The 21,687-nt window shown below is 38.5% G+C and overlaps 1 protein-coding gene across 4 annotated transcripts in view; it reads right to left on the bottom strand.

The window, feature by feature from the left end:
• LOC128638636 (CD82 antigen) overlaps nucleotides 1-21,687 on the bottom strand; it is a 256,779-nt gene that overhangs the window by 192,571 nt on the left and 42,521 nt on the right. For 3 of the 4 annotated variants that reach the window (XM_053690712.1, XM_053690714.1, XM_053690713.1), the window contains one exon: nucleotides 14,099-14,176. The exons of the other annotated variant lie outside the window; for it this stretch is intronic. The gene's annotated coding sequence lies outside the window, so the exon portion shown is untranslated. The remainder of the gene's footprint in view (nucleotides 1-14,098; nucleotides 14,177-21,687) is intronic. 4 annotated transcript variants of the gene reach the window in all.

A 21,687-nucleotide genomic window follows, 5' to 3' on the forward strand; every position in this document is an offset into this window, starting at 1 on the left:
TTTTGTTGCCAACAGTTTAGATATTAATGGCTGTGTGTTGAGTTATTTTGAAGGGACAGCAAATGTACACTGTTATACAGACTGTACACTCACTACTTTACATTGTAGCAGTGTTATTTCTTCAGTGTTGTCACATGAAAAGATATAATAAAATATTTACAAAAATGTGAGGGGTGTACTCACTTTTGTGGGATACTGTATCTATCTCTATCTATCAATCTATCTTTATTTATCTATCTATCTGTCTGTCTACTTATCATTATACAGAGCTGTATGTATATTATTACTATTACTTACTACCGAGTTACCTTTGGGGGGGTCCAACGTTTTTTTACACCAGGGCCCTCTCTTGAGTAGGTCTGCTACTGACTGGATCATAAGGATTGATTGCTCACTGGAAGATAAGCAGAACTCTCACTACTTTACAGATGGTCAGTGACAGGTGGTATTAGTTGTGAGAGATGTAAATAAGTTTATACATGCAGAAATGGATAGGTATAGCTGAATCTGTTTATGTGAAATGTTAGTAAGACAAGAAATCCTTTAAAGTGTATACACATTTTTTTACTAATATAATTGCTCCCCATACCCTAAAGCTATCTGAGTGTTTCTGGTTATGTACTCCTTTTTGGCAGAGGAAAATGTTTTATAAAATCCCAGGTAAACTAATTGACTCTCTCAAGCTTATGTATGATTTTCTTTGCTATGACTATACATCTATAGTACTCTTGCATAAGCTATACAGCTTACTTCTTAAAGACCTGAACACATCCCTTACATGGGAACAGTGTTTCATCTCTTAACAAGAAGAATGGAAAATAAATTAAATTAAAATTAAGGGGGGCAGACTAAGAGGGGGACACGTGTTTTCTGAACCCTCTGGATCCTATTTGTGCTTGGCAAGCATTTCTGCCAAAAGAGAATTTCCAGCCTGAACACTATTTCCTGCAAGTTCTGGTTTGGAAAGTGTATTTTTCCCTATACATATCTTTGTTAAAACAGTAGATTTAATGGCTGATAATAAACATTTACAGGTTCTGACAACTCTGTATGAAAATGCTCTGCTATGTGTCATATACCAGAAGCTCAAGGATGCAGGAGAAAAAGCTATGCTATGGAAACTGCAAATTCAGCAACAAATTGCTATGTAATCTATTGCAGAACCCTGGCAACAATACTATTTATTCCTTCTTTCAACAGCTGAGCATATGCTGCTCTCTGCTATAATACTGTAAAATATTCTTTTTTTTATTTCTTGTCTAAACAATCAATTCGTTGTTACTGCCTTTGTTCAGTGTTAAATGGGTTACAGGTACTATGTCTCTCCTGCTCACCTTAGCTGACCTCATTTGAGTTATGTCTTGTACATATTCAGCCTTGCACACTCTTCTTCTGGCAAACAGAGCCTTAAAAGCTTAAGAGAAAAAGCATAGCACAAGAAAGGGCTGGGGTGCATTGCCTAGCAAAGCTAATCAGTCCAGTTTAGGAGCCAAGGGTGTTAACATTGGATTGGAATAAGAAACAAAAATTACTTGGGTGCAGAAATGTGTAAATGACTAAGTACTTTTAACATTATTGTTAGCATTGCTTACAGTATTCTAAGATGTTTTACTATTTGAAGTGACACTATGATGCCAACAGTATTGTATGAGACCTTCAGTTTCTTGGAAATTTCTTGCATGGAAAAGCCTTCATTTCTCAGAACAAGAAAAGACTGACGAGTTTCAGAAGAAAGTTTTTTTGTTTCTGGCCATCTTGATTCTGTAATCAAACCCACAATTGCTGATGCTCCAGATACTCAACTAGTCTAATGAGGGCCAGTTTTATTGCTTCTTTAATCAGCACAACAGTTTTCATCTATGCTAACATAATTGCAAAAGTGTTTTCTAGTGACCAATTAGTCTTTTGAAATGATAAACTTGGATTAGCAAACACAACATGCCTTAAGAAAACAGGACAGATGGTTGCTGATAATGGGCCTTTGTACGCCTATGTGGATATTCCATTACAAAAATCAGCCAGCTACAATAGTAATTTACAACATTAACAATGTGTACACATTAGTTCTGATCAATATGATGTTATTTTAATGGGGGGGATTAACTTTCCTTTTGAAAACAAAGAATTTTCTAAGTAACCCCAAACTTTTGAACAGTAGTATATATATATATATATATATATATATATGTGTGTGTGTGTAACACAGAAATGGACTGCAATCTAAACTGGACTGGATACACATCCTATGACCCTGCAAAACTCACAACCCTGGGTGCTCACCAGAACTCACAGATAGCTGCACAGCTTTCAGTGGCTCAGGCAGTTAACCCCAGACAAGCCTGGGTGCAAAGCCCATAAGGAGAATTACAAAACAAAATAATTAACACAACACTTAGAAAGTCTATTACTCTCTTGCAAGCACACAGCTAGATTAAAATAAAGAGGAGAGAGAGAGAGAGAGAGAGAGAGAGAGAAGAGAGAGAAAAAGAGAGAGAGAGAGATAGAGAGAGAAGAGAGAGAGAGAGAGAGAGAGAGAGATAGAGAGATGGTTTAACCCTTTTGTAAAGTTTGAAAACACAGTTGTGTGCAAGCGATTATGCAATAATAAAATGCACATTAAGAGTATTTTCTTTCATGTCCCTTTAAACTTAAAAAGCGCTCATTCATATTTTTTTTGCTTTTCACTATTGTGTCCTTTCAATTCAGTACATAGAAAATTAAAATGTTGGGTGAACATTTCTAAGTCATCCCATTGGAAATGCCTTCCTTCGTAGATAATTGGTGTACGTAAGAATGAGACTAACATGTTCCATTGTGTTTTTCCTCATAAAATATTTAAAAGAAATCCATCTGCAATAAATTATTTATCACCTCTGATGAGAAACTGCTGTACAGGATATGTATGATTAAAATAAATAAATATATATATTTAAATGTACTTTTTTTAAAATAATACGATAAAGGGAATTTGGATGTTCACAAGTGGATTTCACATTACTACATCAGTTTTGTACAGACTATGTGCTCTTTAAAGGGACATGAAGCCCAATTGTTTTCTTTAATGCTTCAGATAGAACATGCAATTTTAAATATTTTTCCAACTTATTTCTATTTGTTTTATTCTCTTTGTATCCTTTGTGGAAATGTATTCCTAGGTAGGCTCAGAAGCTGCCATTGGCTTTCAGCTAGCTCCTAGCAGTGAATTACTACTCCTTCAACAAATGATACCAAGAGAATGAAGCAAATGAAATAATAAAAGTAAATTGGAAAGTTGTTTAAAACAGTATGATCTATTTGATTCATAAAATAAAAAAAGTGTGTTTTATGTCCCTTTAAGCCCTTCGCCAAAAAAGACGTATATATAAGTTCTGCGATACTTTTGGCTATTGCACAATGTATATATATTTATATATATATATATATATATATATATGTCGGAGCTTCAGGAAGCACCAGCAGTCTCGGCTGTCAAGTTACAGCCGAGAGCTGGAGTTCCTGAGCTCCAGGCATCTGCTCGCATATGGAACCAATGCTCTGGTTCCATGAGGTAAGATGCCAGATCTTTACAGACGGTGACACTGTCTGTGTCACTGTCTGTAACAATTAGCTGTTGGCACCAGCGGGAGGTGTGTGGGCAGTCCAGCAGCGGAGGGGGGAGGGAGGCGGCGTAAGTGGAATAGGCCCTAAACATAAGAAAAAAATAAAGGGAAAGGGAGGGAAGAAGCGCTACGCTACAGAAAAAAAGAGGGGTGGGAGTATGGCCTTACTAATGATCGTGAGAGGGGGAAGGTGGGGGGGCCACTACACAAATAAATAACAAATATACATATATATATATATATATATATTTACACACATACACACACACACATTTTGTAGGTACTGGCAGACAGCTGCCAGTACCTAAGATGGTGGCACTAGTTAGAGGGGGAGGGTTAGAAAGCTGTTGGAAGGGATCAGGAAGGTTGGTGGGTAAGGGGGATCCTACACTGCAGTAAAAAAATAAAAAAATAATAATAATATATATATAAAATCATTTTTTTAAAAAGTTGCCTTAAATTTTCATATTGGCAGACTGTCTGCCAGTACCTAAGATGGGGGAGACCACTTGGAGTGAGGGAGGGAAGAGAGCTGTTTGGGAGGGATCAGGAGGTGGGAGGTATCAGGTGGGAGAGTAATCTCTACACTAAAGCTAAAATTAACCTTACAAGCTACCTGACTAACCCCTTTATTGCTGGGAATAATAGAAGGGTGGTGCCCGGGTGCAGTTAACGGCATTCTAATTACCAAAAAGCAATGGCAAAGCCATCTATGTTGGCTATTTCTGAACAAAGGGGATCCCAGAGAAGCTTTTACAATCATTTGTGCCATGATTGCACAAGCGGTATCTACATAATTTCAGTGAAAAACCCAAAGTTTGTGAAAAAATTAACAATTTTTTGTATATGATCACATTTGGCAGTGAAATGGTAGCATGAAATATACCAAAATGGGCCTAAATCAATACCTTGGGTTGTCTACTTAAAAAAAAATATATATATATATATGTGTATATATATATATATATATATATATATATATATATAACTTTGACAGGTATCTAACAGCTGGTGCAATGATAAATGTCTCGCTGGAAACAGCTGGTGCAATGATAAATGCCGACAGCGTATGCTGTCGGCATTTGTTGATGTGCGGCGGACATGATACGCTACTTCGTATCATGTCTGCCCGCGCATTGATACATATGCCCCTATATCTGTTTAAATGCAGTGATAGCGAAAATGCTAAAAATTCTCCGGTATTTTGGGCAAGTTCTTTTCTGAAAGTCTTGGTAATGAAGGGGTTAAAAGAAGTTCACATTGTACTGAATTTTAATAATTACTTCCATTCAACTTAACGCCCCCCCCCCCCCCCCCCACAGGTCTCCATTTTCCCCTAATTTCAAGGATGATCAGAGGCTGTATCAGCCATGCCTGAAAGCAATGTCACTCCATAGATTGTTCCTAGCCGTAGGGCGATAGGGAAGCACTACTGTAGGCAGCCCAGGGAGTGCGCTTCTGAAAGTCCAACATATTATTGCAGCCTTTAGTTGGCTATACTGATTTTAAAGTACTTTTTTAACAAACAAAAATAATCTCTCTATAGAGAATGTTTGCAAATCATCGGCTAGATTACGAGTTTTGCATTATAGTGAAAAAGCAGCTTTATCAGGTTATCACGCTGCTTTTTCACTACCGCTGGTATTACGAGTCTTTCAGGTTTAGGGGCACCGCACACTTTGTTGGCCTTACCACAAATCAACTTACGCAAATTGCGTAAAGTCTTTTTTCAATGGGACTTCCATAGCGCCAATATTACAAGCTTTTCCTGGGAGGCCAAAAAGTGAGCGGTACACCCTATCCCGTCAAGATTCGTAACGCATTCTAAAGTCAGCAGTTATGAGTTTTACACTACAAAGCTGTAGGATAAAACTCATAACTAAAGTGCTAAAAAGTACACTAACACCCATAAACTACATTTTAACTCCTAAACCGAGGCCCAAACGCATCGCAAACACTAAAATAAAATTATTAACCCCTAATCTGCGGCCCCTAATATTGCCGCCACAACTACCAATAGCCCTTAATAGGGCCTTTTGCGGGGCATTGCCCCAAAGAAATCAGCTCTTTTACCTGTAAAAATTTTTACAAACAACCCCCCCCAACAATAAAACCCACCATCCACACAACCAAACCCCCCAAATAAAACCCTAACTAAAAAAACGTAAGCTCCCCATTGCCCTAAAAAGGGCATTTGCATGGGCATTACCCTTAAAAGGGCATTTAGCTCTATTGCAGCCCAAAGCCCTAACCTAAAAATAAAACCCACCCAATAAACCCTTAAAAAAACCTAACACTAACCCCCGAAGATCCACTTACAGTTTTGAAGAGCCGACATCCATTTTTAACGAAGCCAGGAGAAGTCCTCTGCGAAGCGGCAAGAAGTCCTCAACGAAGCTGAGAGAAGTCTTCATCCAAGCCGGGAGAAGTGGTCCTCCAGACGGGCAGAAGTCTTCATCCAGACGGCATCTTCTATCTTCATCCATCCGGCACGGAGCGGGTCCATCTTCAAGACATCCAGCGCAAAGCATCCTCTTCTTCCGACGACTACCCGACGAATGAAGGTTCCTTTAAGTGAAGTCATCCAAGATGGCGTCCCTTAGATTCCGATTGGCTGATAGAATTCTATCAGCCAACCGGAATTAAGGTTGAAAAAATCCTATAGGCTGATTGGAACAGCCAATAGAATGCAAGCTCAATCCTATTTGCTGATTGGATCTAAAACCTTAATTCCGATTGGCTGATAGAATTCTATCAGCCAATCGGAATCTAAGGGACGCCATCTTGGATGATGTCACTTAAAGGAACCTTCATTCGTTGGGTAGTCGTTGGAAGAAGAGGATGCTCCGCGCTGGATGTCTTGAAGTCTTGAAGATGGACCTGCTCCGCGCCAGATGGATGAAAATAGAAGATGCCGTCTGGATGAAGACTTCTGGAGGACCACTTCTCCCGTCTTGGATGAAGACTTCTCTCGGCTTCGTTGAGGACATCTTGTCACTTCGCAGAGGACTTCTCCCGGCTTCGTTGAGGATGGATGTCGGCTCTTCAAAACTTTAAGTGGATCTTCGCGGGTAAGTGTCAGGTTTTTTAAAGGGTTTATTGGGTGGGTTTTATTTTTAGGTTAGGGCTTTGGGCTACGATAGAGCTAAATGCCCTTTTAAGGGCAATGCCTATCCGAATGCCCTTTTCAGGGCAATGGGGAGCTTAGGTTTTTGTAGTTAGGGTTTTATTTGGGGGGTTTGGTTGTGTGGGTGGTGGGTTTTACTGTTGGGGTGGTTGTTTGTATTTTTTTTTACAGGTAAAAGGGCTGATTTCTTTGGGTAATGCCCCGGAAAAGGCCCTTTTAAGGGCTATTGGAAATTTAGTTTAGGCTAGGGTTTTTTTTTATTTTGGGAGGGCTTTTTTTATTTTGATAGGGCTATTAGATTAGGTGTAATTAGTTTAAATATCTTGTAATTTGTTTTTTATTTTTTGTAATTTAGTGTTTGTTTGTTTTTTGTAATTTAGGTAATTTTATTTAATTTAGGTAATTGTATCTAATTTAGGTAATTTATTTAATTGTAGTGTAAGGTTAGGTGTTAGTGTAAGGCAGGTTAGGTTTTATTTTACAGGTAGATTTGTACTTATTTTAGCTAGGTAGTTAGTAAATAATTAATAACTATTTAGTAACTATTTTACCTAGTTAAAATAAATACAAACTTGCCTGTAAGATAAAAAAAACTCTAAGCTAGATACAATGTAACTATTAGTTATATTGTAGCTAGTTTAGGGTTTATTTTATAGGTAAGTATTTATTTTTAAATAGGTATTATTTAGTTATTAATAGTAGGTTTGATTTAGATTTAATTTAATTATATTTAAGTTAGGGGGTGTTAGGGTTAGACTTAGATTTAGTGGTTAATAAATTTAGTATAGTGGCGGCGACGTTGGAGGCGGCAGATTAGGGGTTAATAAATGTAGGTAGGTGGCGGCGATGTTAGGGGCGGCAGATTAGGGGTTAATAATATTTAACTAATGTTTTTGATGCAGCAGTACGGCGGTTTAGGGGTTAATATGTTTATTATAGTGGCGGCTTTCCGGAGCGGCAGATTAGGGGTTTATCAGTATATTGTAGGTGTTGGCGATGTCGGGGGCGGCAGATTAGGGGTTAATAAGTGTAAGATTAGGGGTGTTTAGACTCGGGGTTCATGTTAGGGTGTTAGGTGTAAACATAAATTTAGTTTCCCCATAAGTAAGTGATGCATTACAGATATTTCATTACTTTCATTTCCCTTTAAATAGACATTAAAGTGAATTTGAAATCCAAAGCAGGGAATTTTAAATTCCCTTAGATTTATTTTTGGAAAATCCATACATAGATCTAAGCGCCTGTTAAAGTGAAGGTAAAGTTACCTTCATCTCGATCCTGAATATTATGCTTTCCTCAAAATTAATATGACTTTCATTCAATATTTTTTTAAATTCTAAATCTTAAGAAAGTTATACCAGTTTTTACTCACTGTTTGCCGCTCCGCAAATTCAACCCGATTTTTTTTTTTCTGTGTGGATCACGTTCTTAGGACATCCTATTGAAAATCTGGCCGTTAGGCTGCCATCAATCAACGTCATCCTCCTCCTTTATGAGCTGCGCATGCGCTATAATTTTTTGCTCATCTCGGATTCCCTGTGCGCTCTAGATTCGTGCATGCGTATCAATGCTGCAAATTCGCCGGTTAGCGCATATTTTGTAGAGAGCTATGTCGCCGATTTGCGCATGCGCAGTTCAAATAGGGCATAGTGAACGTGCTTTAGAGAGACGTATAGAGCGGGTGGGACCGCTCTATACGTCTAAGAACAGAAAAGCAGGAAATAGGGTTTGGGAGGAGCCAGTAATGGAAACGGTAGGGAATTATAAATGTATATATATTGAAAAGTGAAAATTATAGAGAGATAACAAGTTAGCGATTAGCTTATGTAAGTATCAAAACAAGCTTTGTTGTGTTCCAACTAAGAAAACGTTACCTTTACTTTAAGTCACACGTGCAAATACAAGCACGTTGCAACAAAACTTCAAATAGAATCAGAAATTAGCTGCATTTTTTATGCCCACTACATGATTAAGTGAATATAAAAGTGTTTTCAAATACATACAGAATACTCACCTGATTCAAAAGTAATTACAACATGTATATGACTAAATGCACAATGTATGAGCATAATTTTGTTGTGCTTGCTATACTAAGTGCAATTGATTGTTTGGTAATGACACTACAAGAACTAACCAGTTAGATATGATGATTAAGTTACTACTATTGGTCATTAAGAAACACCACTATGAGTGTAGAGTAGACCAATCACATACAAATCTATCAATGGTGTTTTTGATTAACCAACCAAATAGTGGAACTGTACTTATGACTGACTTATAACTGATCCCAAAATTATTTTATTTTCCCAGCTTGTGCCACCAACTGTGCTGTTAATCTGGCTTGTAAAATGTCTATATACAGGCTGCAATGAGTTGCCTTAATACCTGAGACACTAGTACCTGTCAACAAGGTCTACAGTTATGGACCAGAGATTTGAGAGGTGTCAGTTAGTATAGATTTCTAACTTCCCCAATGACAAGTAGCTCTGCTGCTATTGGCCAGGAATTCGTTATTGTACTGGCTTAAACTATTGATCTGTGAGTGTGTTTGTCTGCTATTTTTAACAATGTAAGATTCCTAACTTATCTTTATTCCCAAATGCAAGGTGTTTTCACTGGAGTTCCCTATTTTATTTCTACTAAGCTGTTCAGTTTCCGTATATACTATATATTTTTTAACCAATTGTTCACTACATGTCTCTCAGCACCATAAAGGGACAGTCAACAACAAAAAATTGTTATTGTTTAAAAAGATAGATAATACCTTTACCATCCATTCCCCAGCTTTGTACAACCAACATTGTTATATTAATATACTTTATAACCTTTAAATCTCAAAATTTCTGCCTGTTTAAGCCACTAAAGACAGCCTCTTATCACATGCTTTTTTTTTAATCACAGGAGACTGCTAGTTCATGAAGGCCATATAGAAAACATTGTGCTCACGCCGTGGTTGTGGCTGACACTGCACTAATTGGCTAAAATGCAAGTGAATAGATAATAAATAAAAAGTCATGTGATCAGGGGTCTGTCAGAAAAGGATTAGGTACAAGGTAATCAGAGAGGTAAACAGTATATTAATATAACTGTGCTGGTTATGCAAAACTAGGGGATGGGTAATAAACGGATTATCTATCTTTTTAAACAACAACAATTTTAGAGTTGACTTTCCCTTTAAGCACCTTAGCCCCTGTTTTTTCCTCCTCTTCCATATACACTGGCTAAAGCTTTGATGATCAGGAGTTTGTTTATATATAAATATGGATTATATTTTCATTCACAATATATATATATAAAAAATGTGCTCAACAGCCCTCCAAGTGAAATAAAAAGGGTGTTCTCTAATGGAAAAAGGTTGGCTGCTTCTAATTTAGGGCCTAATATTCAAAACCTTGCCGGCATGGAGAGAAATCACGCAAAACATTTTTTAGCCCTTGTATTGTAATGTAGGAGTCTCTGTTTCACATAAAGAATGGTGCATAGCAACATAAACATTTCTCAAGATAAAATGTGTGCTTCTAAATATTTTTCAAGGGCCTCCGCAAACTGACAAGACTTCTTAGATCGTCTCACCTGAGTGTAGAGATTTTAAATATCAGGCCCTTAGACTGAAAAATAAAGAGGGGGATCACCTTAAAAATAAATGATATTGTACAATAGTGCAATTCAAATTTAAATAGAAGCATTTTGCATTATAAAATGAATAGCAAACCGCACAGAAATTTTGATGACCAGTAAAAATCTATACTAAAAATACCAGACACTTAAATGTCCAGTATTTTTAAAGTCCTCCTAAGTTGCTATTCATTAAAAATAGTAACAGTAACTGTAAATTTTCTATTATGTGTTACAGGCAACCATGTGGTATTAAACCATCGCTTTGTGTGTGCTCCTGGCAGTTAAGGGGGTCAAATCACTACTACGTACACATATTACTGGCAATAAGGGGATAACATGACTGCTCAGTTGTGAAAAATATAGATGGTGGTCTCAAGGGTGGGGCCTAAGGTTGAGCTTTTAGGTGACATTGTGTGACCCCACCTACCACCCATGCCCAGTCACCAATAGGTTGTCCGGTATTTTTATATAGTACAGCTTTCAACCCTAGTTCAAGCAGTCATGCTTAGCATGATATCATCATTTACTATATGAATGTGCACGTACACAACCTACTTTCATATACTTATACTACTATAACTCTTACTAGAGTTATACTTATTATACTTCAATGCAAATTTGAAAATTGTTTTTGTGTCCCTTTAAAAGTCCCAACACATCAAACAAAATGATTCAAATGCAATTTTGCAGCATCTGCAATGCCAGCATTTATTTAACAATCTAAAATGTACACACAAAAAGTATAGACACGAAAACATACTGGAAGAAACCATGGAAAATCTCTGAAAATCATGCCAAGTTCAACAACTCACAAAACTTGAATCATTTTGATTTGGTTCAATTCATAGCCAAGCAACACAAGCAGATAGAAAAAAGAAGGTCAACCTGTCAAATAAATCACAAGAATTTCCTAGCTCTGCTAAGTTATAGCTAATAAACAATTAAATTATCAATTGTTTCCTTCTGCTTCCTGACATCTACATTTCAATAAATTAAACTACCATCATCTACGGTCCTTTGGTTTTGATGCGTTCTAATCAAAATGTATTGTTGTTTGGAGGTGCATACATTGTAGAACAATCAGCTGTTGTGCAGCATTAGATATTGCTATGATATGTAGTACTGAGCAACAGAAATCTTGCAGAATTGTTAAGGCAATGTTGTAAAATGCAGACTCACTGAACATTCACCCTCTATTTTCCAATATGTCACATTCACTCAATACTGCCCAGCACAGAACATCTAATATCTATATACATCACAGTGAGCAGTTTATAAACCATTGTAAACACTAGCATTTCGTATCTGTATCTGCGACTAGAGATGAACATCAAGTGACCACTCCACCACTGCAGCATTTTTTTTTACAATAATATTATTTAGATTAGATTTACTTGATATTCTTGAGCTGGACTGATTCTTAATCTTTCCACTACATCTCCCCCCTTCTTCCAAAATCTCCACCCCCAATCTCTCTATCATTACCCCTACCCCGTATGCCCGATGTCTTGGGGTCACACTTGACTCAGATCTTTCTTTCACTCCTCACATTCAGTCCTTGGCTAAATCCTGCCGCTTCCACCTTAAAAACATCTCTAAAATTAGACATTTCCTTACACGACACAACTACAATTTTAATCCACTCTCTCATCCTTTCCCGCCTCGATTACTGCAATTCTGTCCTCTCTGGTCTCCCCAGCTGCTGCCTAGCTCATTTACAATCCATAATGAATGCCACTGCCAGGCTCATCATCTTCCTTACACGTCGCTCTACATCTGCTGCACCGCTCTGCCAATCCCTTCACTGGCTTCCTCTTGCCTCTAGATTCAGACACAAAATTCTCACTCTGACATACAAAGCCCTCAACTGCACTACTCCCCCTATATCTCAGACCTTGTCTCCAGATACTCTCCCTCCCGTCCCCTTCGCTCTGCTCATGACCTCCTACTCTCCTCCTCTCTTGTTACCGCCTCACACTCCTGTTTACAGGACTTCTCCAGACTGGCTCCCATCTTGTGGGACTCTCTGCCTTGTTCCACAAGACTCTCCCCTAGTTTTGAAAGCTTCAGGTCATGACCACAAACTTTGAAAAGCAGCACTTGCAGGGTCAACAGCAGCAGAATGAGTAGCCAGAACAGTAACTTTAAGGTAAGGTAATATGGGGTCACAGGGTCCAATGTGTGCCTATGACTGAAAGGGGCTGCAAAGACAATGGTGAGATCAGAGATCTCATCTAGGCATGTTGCATAGAGGAGCTGTAGGATATTGTGAACATGTTGCTAAAATAGGAGCTTAGGAGTGTGCATATGCCTATAGCAGTCTATTGCAGCAGTGTTTGCAACCATGTATAACATTGCTATAAACAAAGTTGCAAACACTGCTGCCAGATGGATAAAGACATGTGCATACTCCTGACCTCACATAGAATTACTCTTTAACAAATGATACTAAGAGAATTAAGCAAAAATTATAATAGTAGTAAATTGGAAAGTTTAAAACTGTGTGTTCTATCCAGGACAGTTAAGTTTAATTTTCACTTTACTGTCCCTTTAAGTCAAATTTGTAGATGAAAGACGTTTTAGAACAAGCGGTCTGATCTTAGTTAGGCATGTGCTAGAAAAGGGCTCCAAGGCCAGGTGTTTGGTCTGAACTGTGATGTAAGCAGGTAGTTGAGAGGAGCTGCAGTGCCAAATGTTTTAATCTGATGTCTTATCTGCTCATTGTGTCTCAGAGAAGCTGTAGAACAACTCTGATCTTAGGTCTGATATGGACACGTGCCTAAAAGGAAGTCAAGGAATAGGAGCCTGGCCTGACATGATCAAGTAGATGAGGTGAGTTGCAGGGACCCAGGGTCTAATCTGAGGTTTAATTTGGACATTGTATGTAAGAAAATCTGTAGAACCAGGCATCTGATCTTAGTTTGCATGCCTGAAAGGAACTGTAGGACCAGGAGTCTGGTTTAAGGTCAGATATGTGTGTGTTTCTGGCAGGGTGCAGAGGGACAGAGGTCTCTTTGCAGGTCTAATTTGATCATGTGTCTGACAGGAGTTTAAAAGCCAGGGATCTGGACACGAGGCTGACAGGCACTGCTGAGCCAAGGTCTTAGGTGGACATGTGGTTGACAAGTGCTGCAGAGCTGGGGTCTGATGTGGACATGTGACAGACAATTGCGGCAGAGCTGAGGTCTGATGTGGACATGTGGCTGACAAGTGTTTTAAAACTGGGGTCTGATGTGGACATGTGGCTGACAAGTGCTTCAAAACTGGGGTCTGATGTGGATATGTGACTGACATGTGCTGCAGAGCTGGGGTCTGATGTGTACATGTGACTGACAAGTGCTGCAGAGCTGGGGTCTGATGTCAACATGTGACTGACAAGTGCTGCAGAGCTGGGGTCTGATGTCGACATGTGACTGACAAGTGCTGCAGAGCTGGGGTCTGATGTCGACATGTGACTGACAAGTGCTGCAGAGCTGGGGTCTGATGTCGACATGTGACTGACAAGTGCTGCAGAGCTGAGGTCTGAGTCTGATGTGGACATGTGGCTGGCAGAGGCAGTGAGGAGACCAACTTTCCTTTATATACAGTATTTTATGTATAATATTGTAATAAGGAAACATGATATTTAAAACCAACAATTTAATTTTGTACTAGTTTCTTGTTAAAATGTTTTTTTTGCAGTGACAGCAAGTGGGCTGTGCAAAGGTATTAATTGGATGAGTTTGTTATTGTCTCTCAACCTTCGACAAATTACCTTTGTGGCAATCACTGATCTTTCTTGCCAGCTGTAGATCTGCGTGGTTGTCTTGAAATACGAGACAAATGTGCGAAACTGAAAACAAAAAAGAAATCAATATTCAGAAATACATATGAAGTTCAACAGCAATAGCAGATACACATTATAATGTGCATTTGATTCAAAAAGTCTATACCAGTGCCATCTGCCTCCATGGTAAACTCTACAGCTCTTAAAAAATGCTGCATTCCAAAAGGCCCTTTTATTTTCTAACAGAAGCAGCTTACAGGGAGTTCCCAATTCAGTCACTATTCTAAAAGAGACATTGTAATATAAAATGTTTAATTATCCGTAGCAAAAAAACTTAGCAGTAAACTTTCATTAGTTATTGTACCCTCTTTTTAAATTTAACTCTAAAAATTTAGGATTTTCCAAATCCTGTGAGAACTAGAAGTGCATACTCCAGACTTTGTTAAACATGGTAATTGTTTGATCACTGTAGTAGCTCTGTTATATTTGTCCCTGCTTACCCTCAACAGAGAGACAGAAGAGGCTTTTAAAAGCGGTATGTCCAGGGACTGAAAAACAATTCAAATGTTGCTAACAACATTTCAGATGTGTTTTAAATATTTATTTTGTATGCAATATGGGCTAGATTTATCAATATGAAAGAGCAGCAATGAACTACTGGACCTGAGCTGAACACATTGGGTGAGCCAATGAAAAGAGGCAAATATGTGCAGTCATCAATAATCAATCAGCTCCCAGTAGTGCATCACTGCTCCTTAATCTACCTAGATATGCTATTCATCAAAGGATACCAAGAGAAAGAAGCAAATTTGATAATAGAAGTAAACCTGAAAGCTGTTTATAATTGCAACCCTTCAGCAACCTATCGCCTAGATTTAGAGTTTGGCGTTAGCTGTCAAAAGCAGCGTTAAGGGGTCCTAACGCTGCTTTTTACCGCCCGCTGGTATTTAGAGTCAGGCAGGAAAGGGTCTACCGCTCACTTTCTTTCCGCGACTCGAGGCTACCGCAGATCCCCTTACGTCAATTGCGTATCCTATCTTTTCAATGGGATTTGCCTAACGCTGGTATTTCGAGTCTTGGGAAGAAGTGAGCGGTAGAGCCTCTACCGACAAGACTCCTACCGTCAAAAAAAGTCAGTAGTTAAGAGCTTTATGGGCTAACGCGGGAACATAAAGCTCTTAACTACTGTGCCATAAAGTACACTAACACCCATAAACTACCTATGAACCCCTAAACCGAGGCCCCCCCACATCGCCAACCCTATAATAAATTTTTTTAACCCCTAATCTTCCGACCGGACATCGCCGCCACCTACATTATAGCTATGAACCCCTAATCTGCTGCCCCTAACATCGCCGACACCTACATTATATTTATTAACCCCTAATCTGCCTCCCCCCAACGTCGCCGCCACCTACCTACACTTATTAACCCCTAATCTGCCGACCGGACCTCGCCGCCACTATAATAAATGTATTAACCCCTAAACCGCCGCAATCCTGCCTCGCAAACACTATAATAAATAGTATTAACCCCTAATCTGCCCTCCCTAACATCGTCGCCACCTACCTACAAATATTAACCCCTAATCTCCCGCCCGCGACGTCGCCGCTACTATAATAAATTTATTAACCCCTAAACCTAAGTCTAACCCTAACCCTAACACCCCCCTAACTTAAATATCATTTAAATTAATCTAAATAAATTTACTATCATTAAATACATTTTTCCTATTTAAAAATAAATACTTAACTATAAAATAAACCCTAATATAGCTACAATATAACTATTAGTTACATTGTAGCTATTTTAGGATTTATATTTATTTTACAGGCAACTTTGTATTTATTTTAACTAGGTACAATAGCTATTAAATAGTTAATAACTATTTAATAGCTACCTAGTTAAAATAATTTCAAAATTACCTGTAAAATAAATCCTAACCTAAGTTACAAATACACCTAACACTACACTATCAATAAATTAATTAAATAAATTAACTACAATTAGCTAAACTAAAATACAATTAAATAAACTAATCTATAATACAAAAAAAAAACACTAAATTACAGAAAATAAAATTTTTTTACAAGAAGTTTAAACTAATTACACCTAATCTAAGCCCCCTAATAAAATAAAAAAGCCCCCCAAAATAATAAAATGCCCTACTCTATTCTAAATTACAAAGTAATCAGCTCTTTTACCAGCCCTTAAAAGGGCCTTTTGCGGGGCATTGCCCCAAAGTAATCAGCTCTTTTACCAGTAAAAAAAAATACAACCCCCCTGCCCCAACATTAAAACCCACCACCCACATACCCCTACTCTAACCCACCCAAACCCCCCTTAAATAAACCTAACACTAACCCCCTGAAGATCTCCCTACCTTGAGTCGTCTTCACTCAGCCGAGCCGAATTCTTCATCCAAGCGGAGCAAGAAGATGTCCTCCATCCGGTAGAAGTCTTCATCCAAGCGGGGCAAGAAGAGGTCCTCCATCCGGTAGAAGTCTTCATCCAAGCGGGGTCTTCTATCTTCATCCATCCGGAGCGGAGCGGAGCGGAGCCATCTTCCAGCCAGCCGACGCGGAGCCATCCTCTTCAACCGACGGACTAACGATGAATGACGGTCCCTTTAAGAGACGTCATCCAAGATGGCGTCCCTCGAATTCCGATTGGCTGATAGGATTCTTTCAGCCAATCGGAATTAAGGTAAGAAAAATCTGATTGGCTGATTCAATCAGCCAATCAGATTAAAGTTCAATCCGATTGGCTGATCCAATCAGCCAATCGGATTGACCTCGCATTCTATTGGCTGTTCCGATCAGCCAATAGAATGCGAGGTCAATCCGATTGGCTGATTGGATCAGCCAACGGATTGAACTTCAATCCGATTGGCTGATTGAATCAGCCAATCAGATTTTTCTTACCTTAATTCCGATTGGCTGATAGAATCCTATCAGCCAATCGGAATTCGAGGGACGCCATCTTGAATGACGTCCCTTAAAGGAACCGTCATTCGTCGTTAGTCCGTCGGTTGAAGAGGAGGGCTCCGCTTCGCTCCGGATGGATGAAGATAGAAGACCCCGCTTGGATGAAGACTTCTACCGGATGGAGGACCTCTTCTTGCCCCGCTTGGATGAAGACTTCTACCGGATGGAGGACATCTTCTTGCTCCGCTTGGATAAAGAATTCGGCTCGGCTGAGTGAAGATGACTCAAGGTAGGGAGATCTTCAAGGGGTTAGTGTTAGGTTTATTTAAGGGGGGTTTGGGTGGGTTAGAGTAGGGGTATGTGGGTGGTGGGTTTTAATGTTGGGGGGGGTTGTATTTTTTTTTACAGGTAAAAGAGCTGATTACTTTGGGGCAATGCCCCGCAAAAGGCCCTTTTAAGGGCTGGTAAAAGAGCTGATTACTTTGTAATTTAGAATAGGGTAGGGCATTTTATTATTTGGGGGGGCTTTTTTATTTTATTAGGGTGCTTAGATTAGGTGTAATTAGTTTAAACTTCTTGTAAAAAATGTTATTTTCTGTAATTTAGTGTTTGTTTGTTTTTTATTATAGATTAGTTTATTTAATTGTATTTTAGTTTAGCTAATTGTAGGTAATTTATTTAATTAATTTATTGATAGTGTAGTGTTAGGTGTATTTGTAACTTAGGTTAGGATTTATTTTACAGGTAATTTTGTAATTATTTTAACTAGGTAGCTATTAAATAGTTATTAACTATTTAATAGCTATTGTACCTAGTTAAAATAAATACAAAGTTGCCTGTAAAATAAATATAAATCCTAAAATAGCTGCAATGTAACTATTAGTTATATTGTAGCTATATTAGTGTTTAGTTTATAGGTAAGTATTTAGTTTAAAATAGGATTAATTTATTTAATGATAGTAATTTTAGTTTGTTTTATTTAAATTATATTTAAGTTAGGGGGTGTTAGGGTTAGACTTAGGTTTAGGGGTTAATAACTTTATTATAGTAGCGGCGACGTTGGGGGCGGCAGATTAGGGGTTAATAATTGTAGGTAGGTGGCGGCGATGTTAGGGAGGGCAGATTAGGGGTTAATAAAATGTATTATAGTGTTTGCAAGGCGGGAGTGCGGCGGTTTAGGGGTTAATACATTTATTATAGTGGCGGCGACGTCCGGTCGGCAGATTAGGGGTTAATAAGTGTAGGTAGGTGGCGGCGACGTTGGGGGGGCAGATTAGGAGTTAATAAATATAATGTAGGTGTCGGCGATGTTAGGGACAGCAGATTAGGGGTTCATAGCTATAATGTAGGTGGCGGCAAGGTCCGGTCGGCAGATTAGGGGTTAATAATATAATGTAGGTGTCAGCGATAGCGGGGGCGGCAGATTAGGGGTTAATAAGTGTAAGGCTAGGGGTGTTTAGACTCGGGGTTCATGTTAGGGTGTTAGGTGTAGACTTAGAGAGTGTTTCCCCATAGGAAACAATGGGGCTGCTTTTTTGCAGGTGTTAGTTTTTTTTCAGCCAGCTCAGCCCCATTGTTTCCTATGGGGATATCGTGCACAAGCACGTTTTTCCAGCTTACCGCTACCATAGGCAACGCTGGTATTGAGGGTTGAAGTGGAGCTAAATTATGCTCTACGCTTCCTTTTCTGAGGCTAACGCAGCCATTCAGACAACTTTAAATACCAGCGTTGTCTTAAGGGTGCGCTGGAAAAAAAAGCAGCGTTAGCACCGCGGGTCTTTACCGACAAAACTCTAAATCTAGGCGATTGTTAGCCGTTTGGCTGTTCCTTACCAAGTTTTATTCCTCCTACACAGCTGTTTCTGTTTCAGTTAATGATTGACCTTTTCAGGAGAATGTGGAGTTTACTTGTGTCTATCTGTCTATAGTTTACAAGTCAGAGGAGAAAAGTTACTAGTTACTACACCCATTGTATAGATAGGAAACAAATGCAAATTTTGCACTCATCCATGACTAGTGAACTAGATGAAACTTCAAATTATATATAGTACTGTGCAAAAGTGTTAGCCATACTCGATGATACTCTGGTGTCAATGGTGGATAGTGCTTGGGCGTCAGCATATGGTTGCCAAATTAAAGAATCCTCTACCTATCTGTTTTGTCCCTACGCGTTTCATCTGTAGCTTCACAGACTTTCTCAAATGTATATTACTTGTAGAGGATATGACACCAGAGTATCATCGAGTACAGCTACTTTACATCAGCTGGGATCAGATGAAGCAGGTGTTGGACGGTCACGCATCAATCTTTTTAACACACTCTTTTTTTATGTACATATTCATGTTGCACTTCTGGTGAGTACATTTTAACTTTGTTTTATTTTTATTTTTTAAATATAGTGACTTGGATGCGCTCTCTGTGTTCATTCTCTTTCTAATAAAAAAAAATATATATATATATATATATATACACACACATACACCCATTATATGTGTGTGTGTGTGTGTAAAACAGAGTTGTACTAAAAATGTTACTAAAATGATCCTATTTTTAGCCTTAATGTGACTTGCTATATAATGCCTCCAGGCCTAGAAGAGGTCACTTTGGACAACAAAGCTGTTTCTTAGATGTGCTGATCATTCACAACACATCCAGTCACCCAGCAAATATGCTGGTTCATTGATTATAACAGAGGGTTCTTTATCTCAGTCTGCAGCCTTCACAACAACCACAAGAACGTTGTATGGGAGAAGTGAAAGTCTTAATAATTTCTGAAGAACAGTAGTAAAGAAGAGGATTTATCTTGTACATCTTTGAGTTTGAAATATTACAGACACATGCAAAGCAATGTTATGAGATGTTAAATGCTGGTCTTTTCAAATTAATTTATTCCATAGAATAGGATGCAAAATAAATTATGAAAATATATTTGAAAGTTATTTTACTGCACATCACTAAACAGTTTATAATAAATCTCTAGGTGTTTACTGTCTACTTATTACCAATTTAAACAGCCTTAAATGGACATGCAAATCATAAAACTTTAATGGTTCAGATGCAGCATGAAATTCATGCAATTTTAAGAGACTTTTTATTTTACTTATTTTTAAAGTTAAAGTGACATTAAACCCTGAATACATTTTATAAGAATGGTATTAAAGGGTCATGATACCCAAATGTTGAAACACTTGAAAGTGATGCAGCATAGCTGTAAAAAGCTGACTAGAAAAATATCACCTGAACCTCTCTATGTAAAAAAGAAAGATATTTTACCTCAAAAGTTCCTCAGTAGCCACATCCCATTGTAAAGGACTTCTAAGCAGCAAATCAGTATGTCTGTCCCGGGACAGCTAAGGGATTGAGCCTCGTGCACTCTCATGTTATTTCCCTATTCAGTTTAAGGAAGTTTACTATGAAAATGTGAAATCTCATGAGATCACAGTAAAAGAGTTCATGACCTCAGCACTGTTGATGCTGATTGGCTGCTGTTCATTTCTTCATTTTTAATTTTTTTTTACCTGCAGCTGGGCAGCAGCTGAAGTATAACTTTTTACACAGAACTTACTCTGCTGAGCTGAGGAAATTGTGAGGTAAAATATCTTCTTTTTTTACATAGAGATGCTCAGGTGATATTTTCCTATCAGTTTTTTACAGTTATACTGCATCAGTTTCAAGTGATTTAGCATATGAGTATTATGTCCCTTTAAGGTTATTTCCCCTTAGCTATGGTCACGGATGACACCATGTTGAAATCTTGCTATTCCTGCATTCCAGTGCTGATATGTTTGCACACATGCAGCAACTCTACTTCAGATATCCGCAGTATAACCTTAGGTTCCAAAATGGCAGCACCCATAATTATACTGAGGTGCCTGAAATGTGTAATTTCCCTTTAACACCCCCAATGGAAACTCAGGCTTTGTTAGTAAAAAGTGTTGAACTATAAAACTGCAAAAACTCCTTCTTATTAATTGGATTAGACCTCAATGGCTCAAAATCCAATACATGAGAATTTGGTGTTTTCTATGGATTTCCAATCCATTGAAAGGAAGATCCTTTGAAGTAGCAATGCTTCTCAAAATATGTCTGGTCATCTGCAGTTGTTGTGTTGGGATTGCGCATGCACATGTGCAATATAGCTCTTTACGGATTAATGGATGCCAGCAAGCTCTGTTAATGAAGAAGTGGCACGCAAGGATTTGCACAGCTAGGAGCAAGCCACAAGTCAGTTTCAAGATGGTGATTAAGTTATCCAGCATCATACCGTTGATTGAAAACTTATTTAAAAAACTGTGTCTGTATCTTCGGTTCAGTTGATTGAAGAGGCCAGAGTCAGTTTCTAAAGCGTGTCTGCCACCTCAGCAGGGCCGCCATCAGAGGGTGACAGGGGTGACTCCTGTCAGGGGCCCAATGGGCCAGGGGGGCCCCAGTGGGTACTACAGCAGAGTGCTAATTGAGCATGGTAAATGTTATTACAAGGAGTAAAGTATTAGCATTTGAGAGGATTTCTGAATGTGTACTAAACCACTATGCACAGTGTGAGACAGACTTGGCACTTAAGTTTGTTCAGCGTGTGCCTGAGTCAGACTGCAGATAACTTTCAATTGCAGAGGAGGTAGGACTTACTTAGCAAATGTTTTTTATTTCTTT

Source organism: Bombina bombina, chromosome 8 (genome assembly GCF_027579735.1).
Source record: "Bombina bombina isolate aBomBom1 chromosome 8, aBomBom1.pri, whole genome shotgun sequence".
NCBI lineage: Eukaryota > Metazoa > Chordata > Amphibia > Anura > Bombinatoridae > Bombina > Bombina bombina.